Consider the following 15,869-nt stretch of genomic DNA (forward strand, 5'->3'; position numbering starts at 1 on the left):
CTCCCATCTACCCTGCTTATACCACATTAACTGTGGTAAGCATTAAGTATATGAAGTATTAGGCAAACGTAAACTGGTGGTACAGGAAATATTAGGGTATCTAACCTCCTACATCACAAAAGAGCCAAGCCAGATCACCCTGTGGAACCACTTTTCCAGCAGGCACTGGAACAATGAGGGAGTTGCAGTCAAGGGAAGGGCTGCCTTACCAGTTCAACGTTGTGAAACTCTCGATGGAGGAGTCTCTGGACCTGCTGAACTTCTAACTTTCTTTTCTTACGTGTAATTGTATGGAAATTGCTTCAAGAATAGTATAGTTTGCTTTTCTCATCCCACAATGTTGCAGTGTTGGGGATGAAATTTTATTGTGGTTTTAGTTTGCAAAAAAACAAACAAGCAAAAAAAAAAAAAAAAAAAAAAAAACCGCAGGAGCAATAGAATTTTTAGCAACAAAGAAATGATTAAAAATATAAATTGCCAGTGAGAGGACTCAACTAGTGGAGCACTGGCCCCCAAACCTAATGCTTGAGTCCACCCTGGAACCCACGTGTTGGAAAGAGAGTCCTGACCTCTGGTTGTCCTCTGACCTCCACACATTCGGCGTGCACACACATACACATTACTGACTCACAAAATTATGGCTTTAAAATTATTTAATGGCATGGGAATGTATGCACAGTGTATTTCAGAAGGCAGACAATGTATTTCTGAAAGCAGTATTGGCTGGGTGTGATGACATGAGCCTATAATCCCAGCACTTGGAAGATGGAGGCAGGAGAAATGGAGTTTAAGTCTGTTCTCCACCACACGGTGAGTTCAAGGCCAATCTGGGCTACACGAGACCCTGTCTCAACCAAAAGGAAATGACAAGGAAATATTTTTTTTCTGATTTCTCCCATATGTCTACATTAAACATATAGTGATTTTATTTTCAGAAAATACAGGTGCCAACTGGATGTGGTAGCACATGCCTGTAAATACCAGTACTCTGGAAACAGCAGCAGAAAGATGGAGAATGGGAGGCAAGCTGGACTATGCAGGGAGGCTGTGTCTCAAAACTCAAAAGCAAAGGCTGGAGAGATGTCTCAGCACTTAACAGCTTGCTGCTCTTCCAGAGGACCAGGATCCAAGTTTGGTTCCCAGCACCTACATTGAGCAGATCACAATCCAGTCACCTGTAATACCAGCTCCAAGGCATCAAACGTCCCCTCTGGCCTCCAAGGGCACCCACAAACATTGTATACATACACATACTTGAAAAATAGGGGCTGGGGAAATGGCTCAACGGTTAAGAGCCCTGGCTGCTCTTCCAGGGGTTCTAAGTTCAATTCCCAGCACCCACATGGTGGCTCACACCATCTATAATGGGATCTGGTGCCCTTTCTGGTGTGCAGGCAGAACACTGTATCTGTAATAAATAAATAAATCTTAAAAAAAAAAAGAAAGAAAGAAAGAAAAGAAAAATAAAGGAGATGGAGTGATGGCCCAGCAATTAAAAGCACTAGCTGCTCGTCCAGAGGACCTGGGTTCAATTCCCAGCACCCACATGGCAGTCTACAACAGTCTATAACTCCAGTTCCAAGGGATCCAGCACCTTTTTATGGCCTCTGTGGACACCACATGGTGTACAGATAGACATGCAGGCAAAACTCCTCTACACATAAAATTAAGAAAATAAAAATAAAATAAAACAAGAAGATAGATGAAAGGGCATATAAGTGAGCAGAAAGAGAAAGGAACCCACATATACCATTCCTAAAGGAAAATGCAGTTTTATCTATTGTCTTTTTTTTTTTTTTTTTTTTTTTTTTTTTTTGGTTTTTCGAGACAGGGTTTCTCTGTGTAGCCTTAGCCATCCTGGACTCACTTTGTAGACCAGGCTGGCCTCGAACTCACAGCGATCCGCCTGCCTCTGCCTCCCAAGTGCTGGGATTAAAGGCGTGCGCCACCACCGCCCAGCTCTTTTTTTTTTTTTTTTTCTATTTAAAATCAGCTATAATTTGCATACAGCAAAACTAGCCCGTTTCCGTCTGCAATGCCATGAGCTCTGGTAAATGCGTGTAGTTGTGTAAGCACACACAATCCAGTTAGGACATTTCCCATCATCCCCTACTTTTCTCCACACCCACTCTATTATCCGGGAACTACTGGCCTGATTTTTAGACCTAGAGTTTTGACTTTTCCAGAATGCCATATAAATTCCATATAAACGGAATCGTAATAGTGCATTGTCTTTTTGATTCTGTCTTCTCTCACTTAACATAATGGATTTGTGACTCACCCATGTTTGGTTCTTGTGTAGTACTCAGCTGACTTGCTTATCTACTAGCTGATTTGAAAACACCTGGGTTGCCTTCCGTTCTGAGAAGCTGTGAATAAAGCTGCTATAAACACTTCTGTCTAAATTTTTGTGTAAGTTTTTCATTCGCTTAGGTGTACACCTAGAAGTAAGATTGCTGAGTGGGCCGGGCGTGGTGGCGCACGCCTTTAATCCCAACACTCGGGAGGCAGAGGCAGGTGGATCGCTGTGAGTTCGAGGCCAGCCTGGTCTACAAAGTGAGTCCAGGATGGCCAAGGCTACACAGAGAAACCCTGTCTCGAAAAACAAAAAAACAAACAAACAAACAAACAAACAAACAAAAAGATTGCTGAGTGGTCTGGTCTGTCTGTGTTTACAATAACACAAGAAAGGGTATTAAGTTCACATTCCTACTGAAAGTTTCGGATCCTCGGTTTCTTTTTAGTCATGATACTAGTGAATGTTTCCTAATGCTTACCATATGTCATGCACATACCAAGCATATTCCCTTGACCTTTTAACACATAGCAGTTCTGAAGGTTCTTTTTTTTTGTTTTGTTTTGTTTTCTTTTGTTTTGTTTTTCAAGACGGTTTCCCTCTGTCACCTTGGCTGTCCTGGACTTGCTTTGTAGACCAGGCTGTCCTCGAACTCACAGCGATCTGTGTGCCTCTGCCTCCTGAGTGCTGGGATTAAAGGCCAGCGCCACCATGCCCTGCTAGTTCTGAAGTTTTTTTTTTTGTTTGTTTGTTTTTGTTTTTTGTTTTTTCGAGACAGGGTTTCTCTGTGTAGCCTTGGCCATCCTGGACTCACTTTGTGGACCAGGCTGGCCTCGAACTCACAGCGATCCGCCTGCCTCTGCCTCCTGAGTGCTGGGATTAAAGGCGTGCGCCACCATGCCCTGCTAGTTCTGAAGTTTTTAATTACCATTATCTCAGTTTAATAGATGGGAAAATGGAGAGCTGCTTCAAACAAACAAAACAACCTAGCTCCTATGGCTAAGCGCTTCTGCCACTCATTCAGTCGTTCGATATGTTGAATACCTGTTTCTACAGGTGACAGGCACCTATGTTGGGTGCTGAATTCAGCAAAGAACCAGATACACCAAGTGCCCGCCACCATAAAGCTGCATGTAAGGAGATGGTATTCATACAAATAAAAGATGCAATTGTGATAGGTCCAAAGCCAGACAAGAACAGTGAGCACAGAGAGTTTTGGGAGTAGAATGCCGCTGGGGAAGCTTTCTCTGAGGAAGTGACTTCTCAGCTGAAGCAATTCAGAAGCGAAGGCATGATAAACCAACATGTGCAGAGCCATGATGAAGAACGGACCTGCCTGGGACGTAGACTTTGGAAAGTCAAGAGCAGAGATGTGCAAGCAGAGGCTAGAGAATTGGGTGGAGCCAGATCTTTAATGTTGAGGGCTGTCAACACGATAGCCTTTGAAGGATGAGAGGCAGAGTGACACCTGGCTCACTGCTGTCATCAGCACCTGTCCCTCTCTTTTTCTTGCTCTGTTTCTGAGCTGCCTGCGTTGATACAGAGAATCTGGATCCAAGGCGACTGTGTCCGACCCACATTCATCATCCGTGGTCACTATCTGCTGCTGCTGCTGGAAACCAGGCTTTCTTCTGAACATTCCAACTCCATTATATTGTCCTTAATAATACCAAGTGAAAATTCAGCTTAGGGGATTTATACAGTACAAAACAATAGGCTGTTTAAAAGAATACAGGTAGACACTAGGTTTAGAATCTGTGTTGTGGCTGGTTGACTTGATGGCTCAGTGAATAGGATGCTTGTCACTCGGCCTAATGACCTGAGTATGATCCCTGACACCAACATCATAAAAGGAGAGAGCCAAACCCAACAGCTTCCTTCCACCATACTTATATTTCTTCAGAGACAGGCTGTACACCGTTCCCTAATGGCCTGTTAATCCTCTGATAGGGCCTCAATATGCAATTCAGGGAGCTCAGATTGTCATCTTTTGACCCTCATGCCATACACACAGCAAAGAAAAAAAAAGAAATGTAATTTTTAAAAAAGTTTTAAAAAATGCATTAGGATAAGCATTGACAGGCCAAGCTGTTTATAATAAGCAAAGAAAGAAATATGTTTGACTGGAGAAAAACAGATGGTATGTTTTCAAGATAAATACAGTGTGGAAGTTATAAATAAGAGGAATTTTTATGAAAAGCTGTGATCATCTCACAAATGAACTAGGTTTTTAAGAATAATTTCTTTTTTTTTTTTCTTTTTTTTTTTTTTTTGGTTTTCGAGACAGGGTTTCTCTGTGTAGCCTTGGCTGTCCTGGACTCACTTTGTAGACCAGGCTGGCCTCGAACTCACAGCGATCTGCCTGCCTCTGCCTCCCGAGTGCTGGGATTAAAGGCGTGTGCCACCACGCCCGGCTAGAATAATTTTCTGTTATTCTGTGGCATCAGTATATCCAGATGATACAGGGTATTATAGAGACCTAAATCCCATGAAACCCCAAAAACATAAGGCATGCATTCAGTCCCCAAGAGTTTGAGGCTCAGAATCTGAGGGTGTAACTCAGTTGCTGGAGTGCTACCTAGCAGGCACAAGGTGCTGGGTTTGATCCTGAACACGGCATAAACTGGGTGTGCGGGTACACAGCTGGAGTCCGGCATTTGGAAGGCTGAAGCAGGAGGATTAGAAGTTGACGGTCGGCGGGGCATGGTAGCACACGCCTTTAATCCCAGCACTCGGGAGGCAGAGGCAGGCGGATCGCTGTGAGTTCGAGGCCAGCCTGGTCTACAAAGTGAGTCCAGGATGGCCAAGGCTACACAGAGAAACCCTGTCTTGAAAAACAAAAACAAAAAAAAAAAAAAAGAAGTTGACGGTCATCTGCAGCTACATATTGAATTTAAGGTCAATCTTAGAGATGTAAGACAATCAATGAAGGAAACAAAACTCAATCTTGGAGAGCATAGCTTTTGACAGGTGACTGGAAGCTAGCTGTGGTGGCACACACCTGTAACCCCAGTACTTGGGAGGGTCAGGCAGGAAGATGGCATTTTGAGCTTCATCTGCACTACACAGTAAGACTTCATTGTTTATTTATTTATCTATTTATTCATGTTTTTCATGACAGGGTTTCTCTGTGTAGCCTTGGCTGTCCTGGACTCGATTTGTAGACCAGGCTGGCCTACAACTCACAGTGATCCACCTGCCTCTGCCTCCCTGAGTGCTGGGATTAAAGCTGTGCTCCACCACCCAGCCTGAGACCCTATTTCAAAAGGAATAGAAACAAATAAAGCAAAGGGAGTGGTCTGGTTGGCTATGTGAGAATTGTGTGTGGTCCATCTCTGAGGAAACATAAGAGTAAGGTGGAAAGGAGGCAGAGGCAAGTGGATCGCTGTGAGTTCAAGGCCAGCCTGGTCTACAAAGTGAGTCTAGGACAGCCAGGGCTACACAGAGAAACCTTGCAGAGAGAGAGAGAGAGAGAGAGAGAGAGAGAGAGAGAGAGAGAGAGAGAGAGAGAGAGAGAGAGAGAGAAGAGAGAAAGGTGGAAAGAAATAACAGAAATTTATAAAGAGTAATCCCCATAGTGTTTCTTGCTGTGCCAAGAGAAAGGGTGTTAGGGACATGGGTGGCAATTTAAGTGATGTGGATGACTTTATCAGTGAGATCTAATGAGCTAAGTAAGTTAGATCAACATTCTAATATACTGAGTAGACACTACCGTGTTCTTTCTATAAGGACAAGGCAGAGTCTTAGCCTACGGAGATGGCTCAGCGAGTAAGAACACTTGCCATGCAAGCATAAGGACCTGAGTTCAAATCCCCAGCACTCAGGTAAAAAGCTGGGCATAGCTGTCATGCTGGTAACAGCACAGCAGATGGAAGACTCGATGGCTAGCCAGCCCAGATGAAAAGTTGAGCCAGGCTGTGGTGGCACACACCTTTAATCCCAGCACTCAGGAAACAGAGGCAGGTGGATCTCTGTGAGTTCGAGGCCAGCCTGGTCTACAGAGTGAGTCCAGGACAGCCAGGGCTACACAAAGAAACCCTGTCTCTGAAAACAAAAACAAAAAAGAAAAGTTTATATTCAGTGAGAGACCCTGTTAATGTTAGTAGCATTTCTTCCTTAGCTGACGTGGTGGTGCACACCTTTAATCCCAGCACTGGAGAAGCAGAGGCAGGCAGATTCCTGTGAGTTCGAGCCCAGCCTGGTCTACAAAGCGAGTCCAGGACAGATAAGGCTACACAGAGAAACCCTGTCTCAAAACCAAAAAAAAAAAAAAAAGCATCTCCATCTCCTTCTTGGGCAGGTAGTACATCCCAGAATGCAGGAAGAAGAGGCAGGTGGATCTTTGCAGATTTGTTGCCACGCATGATAACTGGATCAAATGTGAGTTTACTTAAGAGCCGTAAGGACCATTTTGGGAATGGGGGTGGGGCCCCTTTGGCTATTTCAGTGTTAGGAGGAGATGCTATTAGCACAGTTTTAGTTTTGTTTGAGGCAGGGCCTGCAACTTGATATTTAGCACAGGCATGTGCCCCTACACCCCATTTTCTGCTACCATCTCATAGCAGAAAAATATATTGAACCACAGTGGTGCCCCACACCTTTAATTCAGGAGGAAGAAGGAGGCAGATCTCTGAGTTGTGGCTAGCCCTGTCTACAGGGATAGCCAGGCTACACAGAGAAACTCTGTTTTGAAAACCAAAAAGAAATGCCGGGCGTGGTGGCGCACGCCTATAATCCCAGCACTTGGGAGGCAGAGGCAGGCGGATCGCTGTGAGTTCGAGGCCAGCCTGGTCTACAAAGTGAGTCCAGGATGGCCAAGGCTACACAGAGAAACCCTGTCTCGAAAAACCAAAAAAAAAAAAAAAAGAAAAGAAAAAAAGAAAAAAAAAAGAAAACCAAAAAGAAGAAGAAGAAGAGGAGGGAGAGGAAGATAGTGTAGTTTAGTTCCTATGTTAAATTATTAGGGAGTAGGAAAGACCCCAGACTCAAATAGTGTGCAGGTGGCAAAGCTCTTGCTTTAGTCTCCAGCATTTTGGAGTCACCACTTAGACAAAATGGTGACCCCAGGTGAGCTCACAGGCATTTTGAAGGCATTCAGGGGGAATTCCAAAGTAGAGGGTAGTTAGGTAATCTTTAACATGATTGGAGCATTTACACTGAAAAAGCACGGGCAGACTGAAAAGGCCTGGGCAACCTTAGTCAGCAGTCAGGGGTTAATCATAAGACAAGAGATTTCCAAACCGGCAATAATCATCCTTAAGCAATCAGATCAGCAGTAAGTCAACCTTAAAGAACCGTATCGTCCCCTGCCCAGGTAGCTAGGCCATCTCTGACGGCTGTCCGTTCTCTGGGGTATTCCCCAGTAACCCGCTAAGCTCATTTCTGAGGAATGGGGGCTTAGGCATGTTCTAAGCTAACAAGAAACTGAAGTCTGTCATGTAGTCACCCAGCCTTATTTAACCAGGCCCCCTCAAAATCTTATTCTCAACTGGTGCTTTTTTTTTTTTTTTAAAGATTTGTTTTATTTTTATGTGTGTGGATGTCTTGTCCGCAACTGTATGTACATACAGTTGCTGAACAGGCCAGAAGGGGGCATCAGATCCCCTAGAATTGGACTTGCAGAACTTTGTGAGCTACCACGTGGGTGCTGGGCTTAATGCCCTGGGTGTTCTGGAAGAGTAGCCACTGCTTTTTTTTTTTTTTTTTTTTTTTTGGTTTTTCGAGACAGGGTTTCTCTATGTAGCCTTGACTGTCCTGGATTCACTTTGTAGACCAGGCTGGCCTCGAACTCACAGCGATCCGCCTGCCTCTGCCTTCCGAGTGCTGGGATTAAAGGCGTGCGCCACCACGCCCGGCCCATCACACCTGGCCAATCTCTTGGTGCTTCTTTACAGGCTCTTTTACTACATGGCTTATCATGATAACTGGTTCTTTTTCTGTTCCTCATTTTTTAATCTACTGTAACATCCTGGCATTTGTTTTGATTGCCGTTTGGATGGTTCCACATGCTCCCTATATCCTAGACACCAGTTTTGTTTTGATTGGTGCTGTGGCTCACTGAGCGTGCCCATTCTTGCAAAGCAGATCATAATCTCCAGTTGGCTTTAGCAGCTCCCGTTCCCACGCTCACAGCAGAGGCACTCACTCAGTCATGCACATAGGCAAGCGCCCAGATGCTTCGAACCGAGCCTTCCCATTGGCTATAGTGGAATCACCTTCCATAATTACCTTCAACTTGCTCGACCAAGTGAATAGACGAGACTAACCTCCCCTTTTGTGGAAGTTGTATACTGATAAATATAAAAGCACTTGCTTCGTAAGACCGACGTTAATTAATACCATCCTTGTGGCATATAGCTACCAATAATTTCTTCTACAAAAACACTCACAGGATGGGCCAGTCACTCATCTGGGAGGCAGCTCAGTGGCTAAGCACTTGCCTAGGATGCACAAGGCCCTGGGTTCTATACCTCATACCAAGCAAACCAACTAGCCCTTAAATGTCTTACCAGGACTATGACTATTTCAGGCCTTCTTTTCTGTTTCTTTGGCTCTTTTACTACCTGTTGGATTCTTTGAACACAAACCAACAACACCAGTAACAACAAACAGAAAAATTAAAACATACCTCATGTGTCCTTACTCTTTACCGTAGTCCTGGGCATGCGACAGGATAATAAAATGAAGGGCCTGACACCGAGGTTAGCTATGTGCCTGTCTGAGTACTTTTCCTCTTTGGACATCTTATTACAGTTTTCTTGGAAGAATCAGAAGAATTGCTTCATAAGCACTTATATGAGGCTTTGACACTTCAGAGAGCAATGACACTCTCATGGCTGGCAAAAGCGCGCGGAAGCATGTGTCTGTCTGGAAGCACTAACGTCTCTGTTATGGCTAGATTTCAAAACACACGTACATGATACTGAACAGTATCTTCCAGCACTCTGAGGGCTTAGCAGTCGGCTCCATCACTTTTAGGCGCTCACTGTGTTTTCCCCTCCTGCTTATGTAATAAACAGTGAGTCACTCTTATTAGAGAAACTCATACGGACGTGGAAGTAGATGGAGGAAAAGGCAGGAGTGTCCTTTATCCCAGCATTACAAACGCACACCCAGAGCCAGCCCGTGTGCAGCCTTCTGCAGAGGATACACTGTCAGGAGTTACCTGTTCTTCCCAGGGATCCCGTGTGATTATACACCGCGGCATGTGCCCATCACATTCTAACCACTATGATCACAAATTGTATCGCGCTATATTTATTGTTCAGTAATTTGTTCTCATCCATCTTTTCCCTCTTAGTATATTCTAGAGACCCCCCCCTCTTTCTCTCTCTCCCTCTCTCTATTTCTCTCTCTTCCCCTCCCCCCCCCACACACACACACACTAAAAAAGATGGAACCCAGGGTCTCATTATGCTACAAAAGCACTGTACCACACAGGTACACCCTATCCATGGCTCGTCTCTTTTTAATGCCTATATAGTATTCCATTGTGTCATTGTTAGAATATTCTGCAAAATACTTAATTACCATGTTACTAGTTAGAGTTTTCTAATATTTTTGCTACTATAAGCAATATTCTTTTGTTGTTGTTGTTTTTGAGACAAGATCTGACTACGTATCCCAAGATGGCCTCAGATTCATGATCCTCCTGCCTCAGCCTCCCAAGGGCTGGTATTATAGGTACGTACCACGTGCCTAGCATAAATATCCTTTTAATACATATTTGTCTTACATTAGCACTATAAAAGAATGCTTTTATATTTTAATCTTTAGTCTATCAGATAACATCAGCTATTTAAGTATTATAAAGTTTGTATTAGCCTGTTTGTATTCTATTTCCAGTCTTTATAATTTGAATAACTATTTCTGAGACTTGTAAAGATATTTGTGTACTGCATATGTATGTGTATGTATGTGCGTGCGTGTGTGTGTGTGTGTGTGTGTGTGTGTGTGTGTGTGTGTGTGTGTGTGTAGAGGAATCAGTTGTGGGATTTGGTTCTCTCTCTGCCACGTGGGTCTTGGAGATGGAATTCAGGTTGCCAGGCAGGGTGACAAGCACCTTAAACAGCTGAGCCATCTCACTGGCTTCATTGTTTGCTTTTAGATGTATATAAATTGGCTTGTCCTACTCTATGTCACGTCTGAGGTTTGTGTCTTGCTTGGGAAATTTTTCTCTAGCCTGTAAATTATAAAAATAATATTTGAGCCGGGTGTGGTGGCGCACGCCTTTAATCCCAGCACTCGGGAGGCAGAGGCAGGTGGATCACTGTGACTTCGAGACCAGCCTGGTCTACAAAGCGAGTCCAGGACAGCCAAGGCTGCACAGAAACCCTGTCTCGGAAAAAAAAAAAAAAAATTGAAATTTCTTCAACTGCCTTTGGAGTGTTTAACATTTAAATCACCTGAAGCTTGTGTCCTGTCTCATGTGTGGCATGGTGATGCATTTGTTTCCTAGAGCTTGCTTAATGCATTGCGATAGCTGGGTTGTTTATGAAAATAAGACATTTTCTCACAGTTCTAGAGACCAAAGCCTTGAAACAGCATGTTGGAGGGTTGGTTCCATCTTGGAGGCTGTAAGGGAACGTCTTCCATGTCCTCCTCCTCAGCCCCTCGCGGCCCCCAGCAGCCCTGGCTTCCGGCTTCTGACTTCCGGCTTCCGGCTTCAGCCTCATCATTGGCATTCCAGTCTCCATTCTCACATCCCCATCTCCTCTCCCTCTATGAGTCCTTTTCTGTCTGTTATAAGGAGACTCTCAGGTTGGTGATTCTACTATGGCTTCATCTTAGTTCTTACCTTAGTCACCAAATGGATTCACATTTGGAGGCTCTAGGTGGACATAATTTATGAGGGGACAATTCAGCTTCCAGCGCTGAGGCTATAGCTCACTTGCTTAGTATGCACAAGGCCCCAGGTTCAATCCCTGACACCACAAAAATGTGCCCTGCATGGTGGCTCATATTATAATTCCAGCACTTGAGAGGCTGAGGCAGGAGGATGGCCAGCCTGGGCTACAGAGTGAAACCATGACTCAAACAAATTTCAACTTCTAATTTTAGAATTAGGAGTTTTCCAAATGGAAGGTTAATAATCTCTGCCGTTTCCTTCCTAGTCCTGACGTACTTGCCACAAATAAACGTTGGCCTGGGGTTGTAGCTCAGCTTGTAGAATGCTGACCTGACCTGCAGGTATGCACGAGACCTGGGTCTTGTCCCCAGTACTTCAACACTGGCTATAACATGGCATGCCTGAAGTTCCAACATGTGGGAGATAAAGGCAGGAGCATCGGGAGTTCAAAGACATCCTTGGCTACACAGTGAGTTCAAGGCCAACCTGGACCATATCATATGAGATCCTGTCTTAAAAAAAAAAACAGAGCTGGAAGGCTGGGCATGCTAGTGCCCACCTTTAATCCCAGCACTCGGGAGGCAGAGGCAGGTAGATCACTAAGCGACCTGCCTGGTCTATCAAGAGAGTCCAGGACAGCCAGAGCTGTCAGACAGAGAAACTCTGCCCCGAAAACCAAAAAAAACCAGAGCTAGAGATGTAGCTCAGATGGTAGAGAGCTGGCCTGAGACCTGGTGACATGGGACAGGCTTGTGATCCTGGCATTCAGGAGGCAGAGGCAGGAGGATAAGAAGTCCAAGGTCATCCTCAACTGCCATATGTAGTGAGTTGGACACCAGCCCAGGATACACAGCACCCTGTCTCAAAAAACAACAAAAAGAAGCCACAATTCAATACTGTCTCGCTCCCGTGATGTCTTTGCTACTACCTTACTGCTTTAATTATGATTAGGCATGGAGTATTTTGATATATTCTAGCAAAACTCTCTCCCATCCTTTTAGTCAATTCAAATATTTCTTGACTTTTTTTTTTTTTTTTTTTTTTTTTTTTTTTTTTTAATCTCTAATTTGCAAACATTGGGTTTTGGCTGAGATCACATTGAGTTTATATCTCAATGCAGGGGAAACAATGTTCACAATGCTGAATCCTTCTTCACAGAGCCACATTCTGTATTGACTTAGGCATATTCATGTATTTTTGGCAATGCTTTATAGTTGCTGTCATATAAATCTTGCATATTTCTTGTTAGGCCTAAACTAGCCATTATAAACATATGTATGATATATGTATCTGGAGAGGTTGAGTCAGTATCTCAGGTGCCTCGGGCTAGCCTTCAACTCAACCAGTAGCCAATGATGACCCGAAGATGTTGAAACTCTGGTGGCGCACACCTTTAATCCCAGCACTCAGGAGGCAGAGGCAGGCGGATCGCTGTGAGTTCGAGGCCAGCCTGGTCTACAAAGTGAGTCCAGGACAGCCAAGGCTACACAGAGAAACCCTGTCTCGAAAAACCAAAAAAAAAAAAAAAAGTTGAAACTCAAGCCGGGAGTGGTAGTACAGACCTTTAATCCCAGCACTCGGGAGGCAGAGGCAGGCAGAGTGCTGTGACTGTTTTATACATGTGTTTGGTTTTTGTTTTTGTTTTTGTTTTTGTTTTTTTTTTGAGACAGGGTGTCTCTATTTAGTCTTGGCTTTCCTGGAACTTGATCTTGAACTCACAAAAATCTGCTTGTCTCTGCCTCTTGAGTGCTGGCATTAAAGACATACACCACTATGCCCAGCTAACAAAGTAACAAAGTTCTCTCTCTCTCTCTCTCTCTCTCTCTCTCTCTCTCTCTCTCTCTCTCTCTCTCTCTCTCTCGTGTACAGTGCTCTGCCTGCCTGTAGGCCTGCATGCCAGAAGAGGGTATTAGATCACATTATAGATGGTTATGAGCCACCATGTGGTTGCTGGGAATTGAACTCAGGACCTCTGGAAGAGCAGTCAGTGCTCTTAACCTCTGAGCCATCTCTCTAGCCCCACTAACGAAGTTTTAAATAATCCTTTTTCCATTGTATTTTGTAATGATATTCATTGCTCATATGAAAAGTTACTTATATTTGTATATGGATTTTGTATCTAGCCACCTTAAATTATCTTATCCTACTGTGTTTCAACTATTTTTTTCACTTTTCTTGCTAAACGTTAACAGAAAACAGTAATCTCAACAGGTCTTTCTCTTTCTTTGCAGTATTGATGCTCCTCTGAGATTTTACGCATATAGTTGTTATAGTAGAAATTACAATAGTTTTTGTAATAGTTATAAAAATGCTAATATAGAGCCATGCAGGTGGCACATGCCTGTACTTCCAGCACTCTGGGATCTCTGTGAGTTCGAGGCCAGCCGAGTCTACAAAGCAAGTCCAGGACAGCCAAGGCTACACAGAGAAACCCTGTCTTGGGAAACAAAAACAAAATACTAATAGTAGAAATTAAACAGCAGAAAAAGGAGTGAGCACTGTTCTTGACAGTCAACAGAGTACACATACAAGGACCAGAGAGACATCTGAGTGGATAAAATATTTACAAGTCTAATAACCTGCCGGATGTGGTGGCACATGCCTTTAATCCCAGCACTCAGGTGGCAGAGGCAGGTTGATTTGTGTGAGTTTGAGGCCAGACTGGTCTACAAAAGCGAGTGCAGGTTAGGCAGGGCTGCAGAGAAACCCTGTCTCAAAAAAAACAAAAATAATAATAATCCAAAACAAAACAAGTCTAATAACCTGAGTTCCATCCCTAGAACCCACCTTGGAAGGGGGAGAATTGACTCTTGAAAGTTGCCCTCTGACCTCCACGCGAGTAGGCGCCCCCCACCCCCCCATATCATACGGTATACATATGGTAATGATAAATATATGAAAACATGAAGGTTTTCATGTTTGCCATCAAGGCAAAAGTGACACCTGAGAGTGAAACAGAACAACACAGGCAGAGGAGGACAGGGAGCATGCTCTCCGGCCTTCACACTGCACTAATACTACTTAAATCCTTCCAGATCTAAGGCCTCTGCAAGGCAGCTCACTTGGGGATTTTTTTTTTTTTTTTCTGCCTGTAGCATAAGGGTGTCTCAGCCAGGCTCACAACTCACAGTTTGCTCTGCAGACTGATCAGTAACACTCTATGAGGCCCATCAGTGGTGATGTTCCCCTGCCACAGAGTGACCTTGCTCCTAGGGTTGTTGCTGCCCTGTGTAAAGGTTCCTCCCCAGATAAGATGCTTAAATATTTCTAACTAATCATCATTCTTGGCCCTGTTTTTAGTCGTGAACCATTTACCTACAGTCTTGCTAACATATGACGTTTTTTTTTTTTTTTTTTTTTTTTTTTAATATTTATTTATTTTGTATACAGTGCTCAATCTGCATGTACACCTGCAGGCCAGAAGAGGGCATCAGATCACATTATAGATGGCTGTGAGCCACCATGTGGTTGCTGGGAATTGAACTCGGGACCTCTGGAAGAGCAAGTCGGTACCCTTAACCTCTGAGCCATCTCTCCAGCCCAACATATGACTTTTATGGTTGAAATAAGCTATGTATGGTAAAGGTTACAGACTTTGCTTTACATAGAATGGCTTTTTCCTCATTTGTTTCTTCATTAAATATCAAGTGCCAAAATAAATGTACTGCTTACCTCCTAGAGATTAATGGAGCTTAGCCTGTGTGAAGAACAAATCAGAAACTTAAAAAGAAGCTTGGGTTTCTATGGATACTGGGATGCTCACGCAGTTGCTGGATACCAGTAAGGATGGGTCTGTGAGTCCTTTTTTTCTTTTCTTTTTTTTTTTGGTTTTTCAAGACAGTTTTTCTGTTTTTCCTTGGCTTTCCTGGACTTGCTTTGTAGACCAGGCTGGCCTTGAACTCACAGAGCTCCGTCTATCTCTGCCTCCCGAGTGCTGGGATCAAAGGCATGCGCCACCACGCCTGGTTTGGGACTATGAATACTTTTAAGATTAAAGTTACCAGGAAAAGAAGTCTCATTTCTGTCGGCCTGCGAATACATGTGGAAGCCAGTCAGCTCCATGTGGTGGTGCCTGTAATCTCAGCACTCAACGAGCTAAATCAAGAGAGTCAAGAGTTCGAGGCCAGCCTGACAGCATAGTGAAACAGACAGGGCTGGAAAGAGGGCCTGCTTTGTGGACATGCTGGCCTGAATTTGAGTCCAGAACTCACATTTTTTAAACAGAAAGAAGCCGGGTGAGTGTATGGTACACATTTCTAATCTCAGCACTGAGAAGTGGGGGTAGGCAGGTACCTGGCCTCACTGGCCAGCCAGTCTAGCTTAACAGTAAGCCCTGAGTCCCCAAACAAAGCCACTACCCAAAAGATGACACCAAGAGGTCATATGTATAAATAAAAGGTGAAATTCTTTTTTAAATAGTAAAAGACAAAACAACAACAAGAACAAACACAGACAGGAGGCAAAGGCAGGTGGATCTCAGGGAGTTTGAGGTTAGCCTGATCTACATAGCAAGCTCCAGGCCAGCCAGGAAAACAGAATGAGACTGTCTCTCTCAAAAATAAAAATAGAAACATAGCCTCTTCTCTTTGAAAGATAATAGTAGTAATCTGTAGCAACTAGCATAGTACTTAAGTTATATAGTAATTAAACTCAAATGTCAAATTACTTATCATTTAAGCTTCTAAATTTTAAGATGAAGTTTGTGAAATTCTACATTGAAAGTAC

The 15,869-nt window shown here is 43.8% G+C and overlaps 1 protein-coding gene across 1 annotated transcript in view; it reads left to right on the forward strand.

Moving 5' to 3' along the window:
- Tlcd3a (TLC domain containing 3A) overlaps positions 1 to 15,869 on the forward strand; it is a 31,531-nt gene that overhangs the window by 244 nt on the left and 15,418 nt on the right. The gene's annotated exons all lie outside the window — the stretch shown is intronic.

Source organism: Acomys russatus, chromosome 16 (assembly GCF_903995435.1).
Source record: "Acomys russatus chromosome 16, mAcoRus1.1, whole genome shotgun sequence".
Classification (NCBI taxonomy): Eukaryota; Metazoa; Chordata; class Mammalia; order Rodentia; family Muridae; genus Acomys; species Acomys russatus.